This window comes from Oncorhynchus masou, unplaced genomic scaffold (genome assembly GCF_036934945.1).
Source record: "Oncorhynchus masou masou isolate Uvic2021 unplaced genomic scaffold, UVic_Omas_1.1 unplaced_scaffold_539, whole genome shotgun sequence".
NCBI lineage: Eukaryota > Metazoa > Chordata > Actinopteri > Salmoniformes > Salmonidae > Oncorhynchus > Oncorhynchus masou.
Window position 1 is genome coordinate 334,155 of NW_027011801.1, and position 13,624 is coordinate 347,778.

The window sequence follows — 13,624 nt, forward strand, 5'->3', positions numbered from 1 at the left end:
ACTAAATGCAGTAATAGTAACTGTTTGATTAAAGGCAGTAATAGTATCTGGTTGACTAAAGGCAGTAACAGTATCTGGTTGACTAAAGGCAGTAATAGTATCTGGTTGACTAAAGGCAGTAATAGTATCTGGTTGACTAAAGGCAGTAATAGTAACTGGTTGACTAAAGGCAGTAATAGTAACTGGTTGAATAAAGGCAGTAATAGTAACTGGTTGACTAAAGGCAGTAATAGTATCTGGTTGACTAAAGGAAGTAATAGTAACTGGTTGACTAAAGGCAGTAATAGTAACTGGTTGACTAAAGGCAGTAATAGTAACTGCTTTACTAAAGGCAGTAATAGTAACTGGTCGTGACTAAAGGCAGTAATAGTAACTGGTTGATTAAAGGCAGTAATAGTATCTGGTTGACTAAAGGCAGTAATAGTATCTGGTTGACTAAAGGCAGTAATAGTAACTGGTCGTGACTAAAGGCAGTAATAGTATCTGGTTGACTAAAGGCAGTAATAGTAACTGGTTGACTAAAGGCAGTAATAGTAACTGGTTGACTAAAGGCAGTAATAGTAACTGGTTGATTAAAGGCAGTAGTAGTATCTGGTTGACTAAAGGCAGTAATAGTAACTGGTTGACTAAAGGCAGTAATAGTAACTGGTTGACTAAAGGCAGTAATAGTATCTGGTTGACTAAAGGCAGTAATAGTATCTGGTTGACTAAAGGCAGTAATAGTATCTGGTTGACTAAAGGCAGTAATAGTAACTGGTTGACTAAAGGCAGTAATAGTAACTGGTTGACTAAAGGCAGTAATAGTAACTGGTCGTGACTAAAGGCAGTAATAGTAACTGGTCGTGACTAAAGGCAGTAATAGTAACTGGTTGACTAAAGGCAGTAATAGTAACTGGTTGACTAAAGGCAGTAATAGTATCTGGTTGACTAAAGGCAGTAATAGTATATGGTTGACTAAAGGCAGTAATAGTAACTGGTTGACTAAAGGCAGTAATAGTAACTGGTTGACTAAAGGCAGTAATAGTATCTGGTTGACTAAAGGCAGTAATAGTAACTGGTTGACTAAAGGCAGTAATAGTAACTGGTTGATTAAAGGCAGTAATAGTAACTGGTTGACTAAAGGCAGTAATAGTATCTGGTTGACTAAAGGCAGTAATAGTATCTGGTTGATTAAAGGCAGTAATAGTAACTGGTTGATTAAAGGCAGTAATAGTATCTGGTTGACAAAAGGCAGTAATAGTATCTGGTTGACTAAAGGCAGTAATAGTAACTGGTTGACTAAAGGCAGTAATAGTATCTGGTTGACTAAAGGCAGTAATAGTAACTGGTTGACTAAAGGCAGTAATAGTAACTGGTCGTGGCTAAAGGCAGTAATAGTATCTGGTTGACTAAAGGCAGTAATAGTAACTGGTTGACTAAAGGCAGTAATAGTAACTGGTAGTGACTAAAGGCAGTAATAGTAACTGGTTGACTAAAGGCAGTAATAGTAACTGGTAGTGACTAAAGGCAGTAATAGTATCTGGTTGACTAAAGGCAGTAATAGTAACTGGTAGTGACTAAAGGCAGTAATAGTATCTGGTTGACTAAAGGCAGTAATAGTATCTGGTTGACTAAAGGCAGTAATAGTAACTGGTTGATTAAAGGCAGTAATAGTATCTGGTTGACTAAAGGCAGTAATAGTAACTGGTAGTGACTAAAGGCAGTAATAGTATCTGGTTGACTAAAGGCAGTAATAGTATATGGTTGACTAAAGGCAGTAATAGTATCTGGTTGACTAAAGGCAGTAATAGTATCTGGTTGACTAAAGGCAGTAATAGTATCTGGTTGACTAAAGGCAGTAATAGTAACTGGTTGACTAAAGGCAGTAATAGTAACTGGTTGACTAATAGTAACTGGTTGACTAAAGGCAGTAATAGTAACTGGTTGACTAAAGGCAGTAATAGTATCTGGTTGACTAAAGGCAGTAATAGTATCTGGTTGACTAAAGGCAGTAATAGTAACTGGTTGACTAAAGGCAGTAATAGTATCTGGTTGACTAAAGGCAGTAATAGTATCTGGTTGACTAAAGGCAGTAATAGTAACTGGTTGACTAAAGGCAGTAATAGTATCTGGTTGACTAAAGGCAGTAATAGTATCTGGTTGACTAAAGGCAGTAATAGTAACTGGTTGACTAAAGGCAGTAATAGTAACTGGTTGACTAAAGGCAGTAATAGTATCTGGTTGACTAAAGGCAGTAATAGTAACTGGTTGACTAAAGGCAGTAATAGTAACTGGTTGATTAAAGGCAGTAATAGTAACTGGTTGTGACTAAAGGCAGTAATAGTATCTGGTTGACTAAAGGCAGTAATAGTATCTGGTTGACTAAAGGCAGTAATAGTAACTGGTTGACTAAAGGCAGTAATAGTAACTGGTTGATTAAAGGCAGTAATAGTAACTGGTTGTGACTAAAGGCAGTAATAGTATCTGGTTGACTAAAGGCAGTAATAGTAACTGGTCGTGACTAAAGGCAAAAGGTTTGTAACTGTGGTTTCTTGATTCCCAGGCTGCTCTGCATTGAGTCAGGTCAGACTGAATGGGTGGAAGAGGACTTGGCTGAACTCCTGGTTTGTTGTCTGTTCGCCAGACTGGACACAGGAACACAGAGAGCAGGGGGAGGAGGGGGAGGAGCAGGAGGGTAGGGGAAGGAGGGGGAGGAGCAGGAGGGTTGGGGGAGGGTAGGGGGAGGTGGGGGAGGAGGGGAGGAGCATGGGGTAGGGGGAGGAGGGGGAGGAGCAGGAGGGTAGGTGGAGGAGGGGGAGGGTAGGGGAGGAGGGGGAGGAGCAAGGGGGTAGGGGGAGGAGGGGGAGGAGCAGGAGGGTAGGGGGAGAAGCAGGTAGGGAGGGGTAGGGGGAGGGGTAGGGGAGGAGCAGGTGGGTAGGGGGAGGAGGGGGAGAGGGGAGGAGCAGGAGGGTAGGGGGAGGAGTAGGGGGAGGAGCAGGAGGGGAGGGGGAGGAGCAGGAGGGTAGGGTGAGGAGCAGGAGGGTCGGGTGAGGAGCAGGAGGGGTAGGGGGAGGAGCAGGAGGGGTAGGGGGAGGAGCAGGAGGGGTAGGGGGAGGAGCAGGAGGGGTTGAGGGAGGAGCAGGAGGGGTAGGGGGAGGAGCAGGTGAAGCAAGAAAAGAAGGAGGAAAGCCTAACTCTTATGAAAGCTCTTCTTTAGAGTTTAAACTGTCCAATAAGGAGTTTGAAAGACATATTTCCTTCCTGATCTAACCATCCAATCAGAAGGCTGAACAGTAGAACCCAGAGTCCTGGAGGCCCCCAGTTTAAGGTTGTGTCACAAATGTCTCCTTACTATCAAAAAGTCTAAAGTAGTGAACAATAAAGAGAGAGAGAGGGAAGAGAGAGAGTCAGAGAGAGAGAGAGTCAGAGAGAGACAAAGAGAGACAGAGAGAAAGCCAGAGACAGAGAGAGACAGAGAGCGAGTCAGAGAGAGACAGAGAGAGCGAAAGTCAGAGAGAGAGACAGAGAGACAGAGAGAGTCAGCGAGCGAGAGAGAGAGAGAGAGAGACAGAGAGCCAGAGAGAGACAGAGAGCGAGTCAGAGAGTCAGAAAGCAAAAGTCAGAGAGAGAGACACACAGAGAGACAGAGAGAGCCAGCGAGAGAGAGAGAGAGAGAGAGAGAGAGAGAGAGAGAGAGAGAGAGAGAGAGAGAGACAGAGACAGAGAGACAGAGAGAAAGAGACAGAGAGAAGGTAAATGGAAAAAGAGTGGCTGTCTGGCACCTATGTGCTTTTCAACACTACAACTGTGCTTCCTCAGTCTGGACAGTCATCACCAGCGGTTAACTTATGACACGGCCATGTTATGACGTAGGGAATGATCTATGAGAGTGTAATTGTAAACTCTAGCATGGGGCTCTATAGCGCATCACCAAAGGACCCAATAGGAAATCAGCAGCATATTCCCAATATAGAACACTACTGTTGACCAGAGCCCTATTCCCTATATAGTACACTACTGTTGACCAGGACCCTATATAGAACACTACTGTTGACCAGGGCCCTATTCCCTATATAGTACACTACTGTTGACCAGAGCCCTATTCCCTATATAGTACACTACTGTTGACCAGGACCCTATTCCATATATAGTACACTACTGTTGACCATGGCCCTATTCCCTATATAGAACACTACTGTTGACCAGGGCCCTATTCCCTATATAGTACACTACTGTTGACCAGGGCCCTCTTCCCTATATAGTACACTACTGTTGACCAGGGCCCTAATTCCCTATATAGAACACTACTGTTGACCAGAGTCCTATTCCCTATATAGTACACTACTGTTGACCAGGGCCCTATTCCCTATATAGAACACTACTGTTGACCAGAGTCCTATTCCCTATATAGTACACTACTGTTGACCAGAGCCCTATTCCCTATATAGAACACTACTGTTGACCAGGACCCTATTCCCTATATAGAACACTAATGTTGACCAGGGCCCTATTCCCTATATAGAACACTACTGTTGACCAGGGCCCTATTCCCTATATAGTACACTACTGTTGACCAGGGCCCTCTTCCCTATATAGTACACTACTGTTGACCAGGGCCCTATTCCCTATATAGAACACTACTGTTGACCAGAGTCCTATTCCCTATATAGTACACTACTGTTGACCAGGGCCCTATTCCCTATATAGAACACTACTGTTGACCAGGGCCCTAATCCCTATATAGAACACTACTGTTGACCAGGGCCCTATATAGTGCACTACTGTTGACCAGGACGCTATATAGAACACCACTGTTGACCATAGAATAGAATTCGAAATTGGGTCTCCAGTGAACTTCGTGAATTGACTGGGTTTGACCCCCGACCCTGCTAACCCATTGTAATGCCTTACATCAATGACGTTGGAGTCGACAAACCCAGGAAGCCTCTCGTCCTTGCAGATGACTCCAGCGTCCTCGTCGTGTGTGCAGTCACTGTTGCCCCAGCCTCGAGATTTACACAGGTCAATGCTCTTCTCCCCTCCGTTACACTGGACATTATCCAGCCAGATCTTCCCTGCATAGAGAATAAACAAATCGAGTCACCGTCGGTCAACTATAACACAACGTAGAGAATAATGTACTGTGCGTGTTCATTGTCAACCAATGTATCCTGTTGTGTTTGAGTTCTCTCCTGATGAATGGTTTCCTATATATATATATTTATTTATTTTATTTGACCTTTATTTTACTAGGCAAGTCAGTTAAGAACAAATACTTATTTTCAATGACGGCCTAGGAACAGTGGGTTAACTGCCTGTTCAGGGGCAGAACGACAGATTTGTACCTTTGTCAGCTCGGGGATTCGAACTTGCAACCTTTCGGTTACAAGTCCAACGCTCTAACCACTAGGCTACCCTGCCGCCCCGTTATATATATATATAACAGTTCTATTACTGATCGTGACCCTTGCTATAACCTGGCGTCATGTGTCCATCCTTCATGCTTATGAATGGTCTTTGTAGAATATGGAATTACTGCTCTATTACATGTATGTTATAGCTCACCTTGGCCCTTGCCGTACTTGGCGCTGTGTGTCCAACCCGTAGCGGAGACGAATCCCAGCTGACGACAGAGGACGTTGGCGTTGGACAGAGAGAAGTCGTCGTCACAGATGGTCCCCCACTCTCCCTTGTAGAAGACCTCGATGCGCCCCTCGTTGTGCTTTCGGGGGTACCCAACCAGACGGAACTGTAGCCGGTCGTTCTGTGGTTTGGGGGAGGTGGTGCCCTGGGTAGGGGGCGTTGTCTGGGCCATGATCCAGGCAGGAAGCCACACCTCTAACAGGAAGCTGATGATGGAAAATCGCTGCCACCATCTTGAGGTTTTCATCTCTCAAACCTGTAGGGGCATAGACAGGAGAGGTGAGTTTGAGGGTCAGAGGTCAGGTGGGGGATGGAGCAATGTTTGACATTGCAGCCAGCATTGCAGGTGGGTCGCAACTGACTGATCTACAAATCACCTTGCATCATAAATAACTACTCATGATTATTTGTAGATCAGTCCCCATTTACCAACAATGTATCACTGGTTTGATGCTCTGGAACACGGCCAATGTCAGGAAGTTTAAACTGGTGACAGGTCACCTGACAGGAAAGGGATGTAGACAACACGGAACTAACTGCTTTCAACTCAAAGATCCTAGTCAAAAAGAAAATGCCACAAATAAACCAGCAAACTTTACAGATGGTAATGCAAAAGATCACCAGGCAACAATGAAGACCTGAACTCAACCAGAGAGGTAAACTCTGAACTCAACCAGAGAACTCAACCAGAGAGGTAAGACCTTTCCTCAGTGATGTCTGAGGCCAAGCAGAACCAGAGAGGTGAAGACCTTTCCTCAGTGGTGTCTGAGGCCAAGCAGAACCAGAGAGGTAAGATCTTTCCTCAGTGATGTCTGAGGCCAAGCAGAACCAGAGAGGTAAGACCTTTCCTCAGTGATGTCTGAGGCCAAGCAGAACCAGAGAGGTAAGATCTTTCCTCAGTGATGTCTGAGGCCAAGCAGAACCAGAGAGGTAAGACCTTTCCTCAGTGATGTCTGAGGCCAAGCAGAACCAGAGAGGTAAAGATCTTTCCTCAGTGATGTCTGAGGCCGAGCAGAACCAGAGAGGTAAGACCTTTCCTCAGTGATGTCTGAGGCCAAGCAGAACCAGAGAGGTAAAGATCTTTCCTCAGTGATGTCTGAGGCCGAGCAGAACCAGAGAGGTAAGACCTTTCCTCAGTGATGTCTGAGGCCAAGCAGAACCAGAGAGGTAAAGATCTTTCCTCAGTGATGTCTGAGGCCGAGCAGAACCAGAGGTAAGATCTTTCCTCAGTGATGTCTGAGGCCAAGCAGAACCGGCGATGTAAAGTATTCACGGTTGACTTCCTGTAAGAAGCTGGACGGAGGGTCAGAGAGCAAACATTCGCTCCAATACTGTGATTCAAACCAGCTGCTGAAATATAAAGAGAGACGTTTACAATTACATCAGCAAGCAACCACCGATGGAAAACCATCGAGCTTTACTGTAACATAAACACAACGCCGATTATAATGTGTGCATATAGATTTTATTAGGATGAATGACTGATTGAAACCAGTTGGTGTGGTGTGACAATGTGATCTTTGCCAAAAAAGTACATTAAGCAGCCAGCTATTCTTATGGAGTCTGCAGAGTCTGGTGTTTCAACGCTGACCTGCCTGACCTTGGGTGTATTCAGGCCGCACGCTGTTGCGAAACGTTTTGCAATGGTAAACGTTTTACAACTAAAACAAACGTTTTTATTCGACAAATTCAGGTTGATCCCTTCCAGTTTCATTCGGTTTGCATCTGTCTGCTTCCGTTTGGTTCTGTTTGGTTCCTAGGGAATAGACCCCTGGACTTGTGTTTGGTTTCTAGTGAATAGACCCCTGGACTTGTGTTTGGTTTCTAGTGAATAGACCCCTGGACGTGTGTTTGGTTCCTAGTGAATAGACCCCTAGACTTGTGTTTGGTTCCTAGTGAATAGACCCCTAGACTTGTGTTTGGTTCCTAGTGAATAGACCCCTAGACTTGAATTTGGTTCCTAGTGAATAAACAACAGAGCACAATAAAATGAAAAACTTGACAGATTATGTGACATAAATGGAGCATCTGACGCAACTATGCAAGACTTTAGTTCTGGGTTTCTGAGATCATAACGCCAGGAATATCGTGAATTCCCTTACTAGATTGTGTGTATTGGGTTTTGTTGTGGAATTTGTTAGATATTACCTGTTAGTTACTTCTGCACTGTCAGATCTAGAAGCATAAGCATTTCGCTACACTCAATAACATCTGCTAACCATGTGTATGTGACCAATAACATTTGATTTGATTTGATTTTGCATAGTGTTACATCTATCATCTATAGCCACATGTCAGGCCAGGCAGTCACCTTCATTCATCTATCATCTACAGACACAACATGCCAGGCCAGACAGGGACTTGGGACTGTAGAGTCCTATGTAGTTCTGCTGGGACTGTAGAGTCCTGCGTAGTTCTGTTGGGACTGTAGAGTCCTGTGTAGTTCTGCTGGGACTGTAGAGTCCTGCGTAGTTCTGTTGGGACTGTAGAGTCCTGTGTAGTTCTGCTGGGACTGTAGAGTCCTGTGTAGTTCTGTTGGGACTGTAGAGTCCTGTGTAGTTCTGTTGGGACTGTAGAGTCCTGCGTAGTTCTGCTGGGACTGTAGAGTCCTGCGTAGTTCTATTGGGACTGTAGAGTCCTGTGTAGTTCTGTTGGGACTGTAGAGTCCTGTGTAGTTCTGTTGGAACTGTAGAGTCCTGTGTAGTTCTGCTGGGACTGTAGAGTCCTGCGTAGTTCTGTTGGGACTGTAGAGTCCTGTGTAGTTCTGTTGGGACTGTAGAGTCCTGCGTAGTTCTGTTGGGACTGTAGAGTCCTGTGTAGTTCTGTTGGGACTGTAGAGTCCTGTGTAGTTCTGTTGGGACTGTAGAGTCCTATGTAGTTCTGCTGGGACTGTAGAGTCCTGTGTAGTTCTGTTGGGACTGTAGAGTCCTGTGTAGTTCTGTTGGGACTGTAGAGTCCTGTGTAGTTCTGTTGGGACTGTAGAGTCCTATGTAGTTCTGTTGGGACTGTAGAGTCCTGTGTAGTTCTGTTGGGACTGTAGAGTCCTGTGTAGTTCTGTTGGGACTGTAGAGTCCTGTGTAGTTCTGTTGGGACTGTAGAGTCCTGTGTAGTTCTGCTGGGACTGTAGAGTCCTGTGTAGTTCTGCTGGGACTGTAGAGTCCTGTGTAGTTCTGTTGGGACTGTAGAGTCCTGTGTAGTTCTGTTGGGACTGTAGAGTCCTGTGTAGTTCTGCTGGGACTGTAGAGTCCTGTGTAGTTCTGTTGGGACTGTAGAGTCCTGTGTAGTTCTGTTGGGACTGTAGAGTCCTGTGTAGTTCTGTTGGGACTGTAGAGTCCTGTGTAGTTCTGCTGGGACTGTAGAGTCCTGTGTAGTTCTGTTGGGACTGTAGAGTCCTGTGTAGTTCTGTTGGGACTGTAGAGTCCTGTGTAGTTCTGCTGGGACTGTAGAGTCCTGTGTAGTTCTGTTGGGACTGTAGAGTCCTGCGTAGTTCTGTTGGGACTGTAGAGTCCTGTGTAGTTCTGTTGGGACTGTAGAGTCCTGTGTAGTTCTGTTGGGACTGTAGAGTCCTGTGTAGTTCTGCTGGGACTGTAGAGTCCTGTGTAGTTCTGTTGGGACTGTAGAGTCCTGTGTAGTTCTGTTGGGACTGTAGAGTCCTGTGTAGTTCTGTTGGGACTGTAGAGTCCTGTGTAGTTCTGTTGGGACTGTAGAGTCCTGTGTAGTTCTGCTGGGACTGTAGAGTCCTGTGTAGTTCTGCTGGGACTGTAGAGTCCTGTGTAGTTCTGCTGGGACTGTAGAGTCCTGCGTAGTTCTGTTGGGACTGTAGAGTCCTGTGTAGTTCTGCTGGGACTGTAGAGTCCTGCGTAGTTCTGCTGGGACTGTAGAGTCCTGCGTAGTTCTGCTGGGACTGTAGAGTCCTGTGTAGTTCTGCTGGGACTGTAGAGTCCTGTGTAGTTCTGCTGGGACTGTAGAGTCCTGTGTAGTTCTGTTGGGACTGTAGAGTCCTGCGTAGTTCTGTTGGGACTGTAGAGTCCTGTGTAGTTCTGTTGGGACTGTAGAGTCCTGTGTAGTTCTGTTGGGACTGTAGAGTCCTGCGTAGTTCTGCTGGGACTGTAGAGTCCTGCGTAGTTCTGCTGGGACTGTAGAGTCCTGTGTAGTTCTGCTGGGACTGTAGAGTCCTGTGTAGTTCTGCTGGGACTGTAGAGTCCTGTGTAGTTCTGTTGGGACTGTAGAGTCCTGCGTAGTTCTGTTGGGACTGTAGAGTCCTGTGTAGTTCTGTTGGGACTGTAGAGTCCTGCGTAGTTCTGCTGGGACTGTAGAGTCCTGCGTAGTTCTGCTGGGACTGTAGAGTCCTGTGTAGTTCTGCTGGGACTGTAGAGTCCTGTGTAGTTCTGCTGGGACTCGAATACCAATAGCATCACTTGAACACAACCATACAGTGTGTTTTGGAAATAATAGTGTGACTGAGAGACTGTGGAGAAGTCTGGGTACTAATGTCTTTATCTAACATTCCTCTCCTCATCTAGCACAGACAGAACGTAATAGCAGAAGACAGATGGCAACCAGGCGAACCGTGGAGAGGGAGAAGTGGGATGTCGTCTAACACAGAATACCAGAGAAGAGAACGCTCTACAAATGTGTAATGTCTGACAATTAGAGGAATTAATTCCAGATGCTGATGGAATTCAGTTTTAAGAGTTTTAAAATGTACCCATCGTCAAAGTCACGCTCAGGTCTATGGTTATGGACGTTAAACAATATGTGGGTTTCTGGTCTTTCACGTGTCATTTTGAACCCATAAGTACCTCTCTATCCCTCTTAAGGGAGCACCATGCAGATACTGTTACTAAAACTACAAGGGGTCAATAGGAATCTGATTAAGTTCCTCCTTAAATAAACATCCTGGAAATAATCTGAAACAGACAGACTAGAAGAACTGAACTCCTGCGAAAGCAATTCAAATTCCTGCCTATGTTTACTGACTGACTGAGAGACAGAGGGAGAGAGAGAGAGAGAGACAGAGAGAGAGAGAGGGAGAGAGACAGAGAGAGAGACAGAGAGAGAGACAGAGAGAGAGAGAGAGAGAGAGAGTGAGAGACAGAGAGAGACAGAGAGAGAGAGTGAGAGACACAGAGAGAGAGAGAGACACACACAGAGAGAGAGAGAGAGAGAGAGAGAGAGAGAGAGAGAGAGAGAGACGCAGAGAGAGAGACGCAGAGAGAGAGACACAGAGAGAGAGACACAGAGAGAGAGAGAGAGAAATACCACAGCTAGATATTTCCTTCCTTCATCAGAGCATTCCACAGTATTCCGTATTCCGTTTTCAGTGTAGCCTACTGCTGGTCACAGCAGGCGGTGAGTGACAGGCAATAGCTCTTGTAAGAAAAATCAAACTCTCTCTCTCTCTCTCTCCCGACCAGGACAAGGATGACATAAGGCCATGAAAACTACAGGATTACTACTTTACTATAAGTTATCAGGGTTGTCTTACCTCACTTTACAGTCAAATAGCAGTTTAATATGAGACAATGTCCTCAGTCACTGAAGAAAAAAATACTGTAGTTCATCCAATAATCAGCATTAGAGCACTAGTAGGATGGTTCTGTGTTAGAGACAGGACAGACTGGACAGACAGGATAGACAGGACAGAGAGGACAGAATGGACAGACAGGACAGGACAGAGAGGACAGGACAGACAGGGCAGACTGGATAGACAGGACAGACTGGACAGACAGGACGGACAGACTGGACATACTGGACATACTGGACAGGACAGACAGGACGGACAGACTGGACAGACAGGACGGACAGACTGGACAGGACAGACAGGACGGACAGACTGGACAGAGAGTACAGACAAGACAGACAGGACGGACAGACAGGACAAAGAGGACAGACAGGACAGGACAGAGAGGACAGGGCAGAGAGGACAGACTGGATAGACAGGACAGGACAGACTGGACAGACAGGACGGACAGAATAGAGAGGACAGACTGGACAGACAGGACAGGACAGAGAGGACAGGACAGAATGGACAGACAGGGCAGACTGGATAGACAGGACAGACAGGACGGACAGACTGGACATACTGGACAGGACAGACAGGACGGACAGACTGGACAGAGAGGACGGACAGACTGGACAGGACAGACAGGACGGACAGACTGGACAGAGAGTACAGACAAGACAGACAGGACGGACAGACTGGAGAGACAGGACAAAGAGGACAGACAGGACAGGACAGAGAGGACAGACTGGATAGACAGGACAGGACAGACTGGACAGACAGGACGGACAGACTGGACATACTGGGCAGGACAGAGAGGACAGGCTGGACAGACAGACAGGACAGAGAGGACAGAGAGGACAGGCTGGACAGAGAGGACAGACTGGGCAGAGAGAACAGACTGGACAGAGAGAACAGACTGGACAGAGAGGACAGGCTGGACAGAGAGGACAGACTGGACAGAGAGGACAGACTGGACAGAGAGGACAGACTGGACAGAGAGGACAGACAGCACGGACAGAGAGGACAGACTGATAATGGGAGCAGCTTTTGGGACAAATCTGAACATATAACATTTGTTCCAAGAAGTTAGTTCCGATATGTATTATTTGGAAAGGCAGGACGAGGAGATTTATCTTAGCAAGTACCACATCATTGCAGATGGCTTTTTTCCCCCAACCTAACAAAAAAAAATGCTTGCACTTACCTGTTACAAAGTGTCCAGCCTTTAAAGTTTAGAACGGTTTTAGTGAGTTCCAGGGGTGGACGCTAATCTACTAAATTATATTCCCTCTAATGTTTTCAAAAGTCGACAAAATATATCCAAATAAAAACATTTAAATGTGTTTCGTCTTGATTTATGCCATAGAAGCGTTCGGTTTACGGGGCAGAGAGGAGAGGACCGTTTATAGGCAATTACGACTTTCACCCCTTTGGGCTGTAAATTGCCAGCTGTACAGTATACAACTGAGAGAGACAGAGAGAGAGAGAGAGGGATGTGGAGCAGAGAGAGAGAGAGGGATGCGGAGCAGAGATAGAGGGAGGAGTCAGGGAGAGGTGAGGCTGACTCGTGGGATTCTGCACGACTTTAAAAGGGGACGGGTTTTCCTGAAGACAGCCGGCCTCTTTCATGGATGAGTCTGTAACGGTGCATCTCCATACGGGATTTATCACTGCAGTCAACCTATCCTGCAAACGCAAAATCCTCGGTCAACCCATCCACGCTGTAGAACATAGATCGTGGTGTAGTTGTACTTTATTAAATCATAGAGTTTGCTGACTACCTATTTGAAACTATCCTGTAATTTCCCCACATTTATCCAATGTTTGCGACTCAATGTTATGTAAGTAGGTTTGCAGCGGTGCGTTTAGAAAATGAAGACGATTCTATTACATAACATCGATAGTGGAGTAGTTTTACGGCATTAACCAATTGAGTTTGCTGACTACATATTTGAAACGGTCCTTTATTTGCAAATGAGAACTTGTTCTCAACTAACCTACCTGGTTAAATAAAGGTGAAAAAAATAAATAAATGAGTCTTTAATATGGGATAGATGCCATTATCACATATGTGATGTACAGTAGTGAGGTCTGGAGGGGTGCTTTTCCAAAATGGTGAACTTCAAATGCTTATGGTCCATAACATAGAGAGTGGAGTAGCTGGAACCCTGTCCTGTTTAGTGGAGTAGCTGGAACCCTGTCCTGCTTAGTGGAGTAGCTGGAACCCTCCAACCCTGTTTAGTGGAGTAGCTGGAACCCTGACTGGTTTAGTGGAGTAGCTGGAACCCTGTCCTGTTTAGTGGAGTAGCTGGAACCCTCCAACCCTGTTTAGTGGAGTAGCTGGAACCCTGTCCTGTTTAGTGGAGTAGCTGGAACCCTGTCCTGTTTAGTGGAGTAGCTGGAACCCTGTCCTGTTTAGTGGAGTAGCTGGAACCCTCCAACCCTGTTTAGTGGAGTAGCTGGAACCCTGTCCTGTTTAGTGGAGTAGCTGGAGCC

At 45.8% G+C, this 13,624-nt stretch overlaps 1 pseudogene; it reads right to left on the reverse strand.

Annotated features, from left to right (window-relative positions):
* Positions 1-12,601, reverse strand: part of LOC135535967 (lysyl oxidase homolog 3B-like) — an 84,161-nt pseudogene extending 71,560 nt beyond the window's left edge.
* Positions 12,602-13,624: the final 1,023 nt, after the last annotated feature.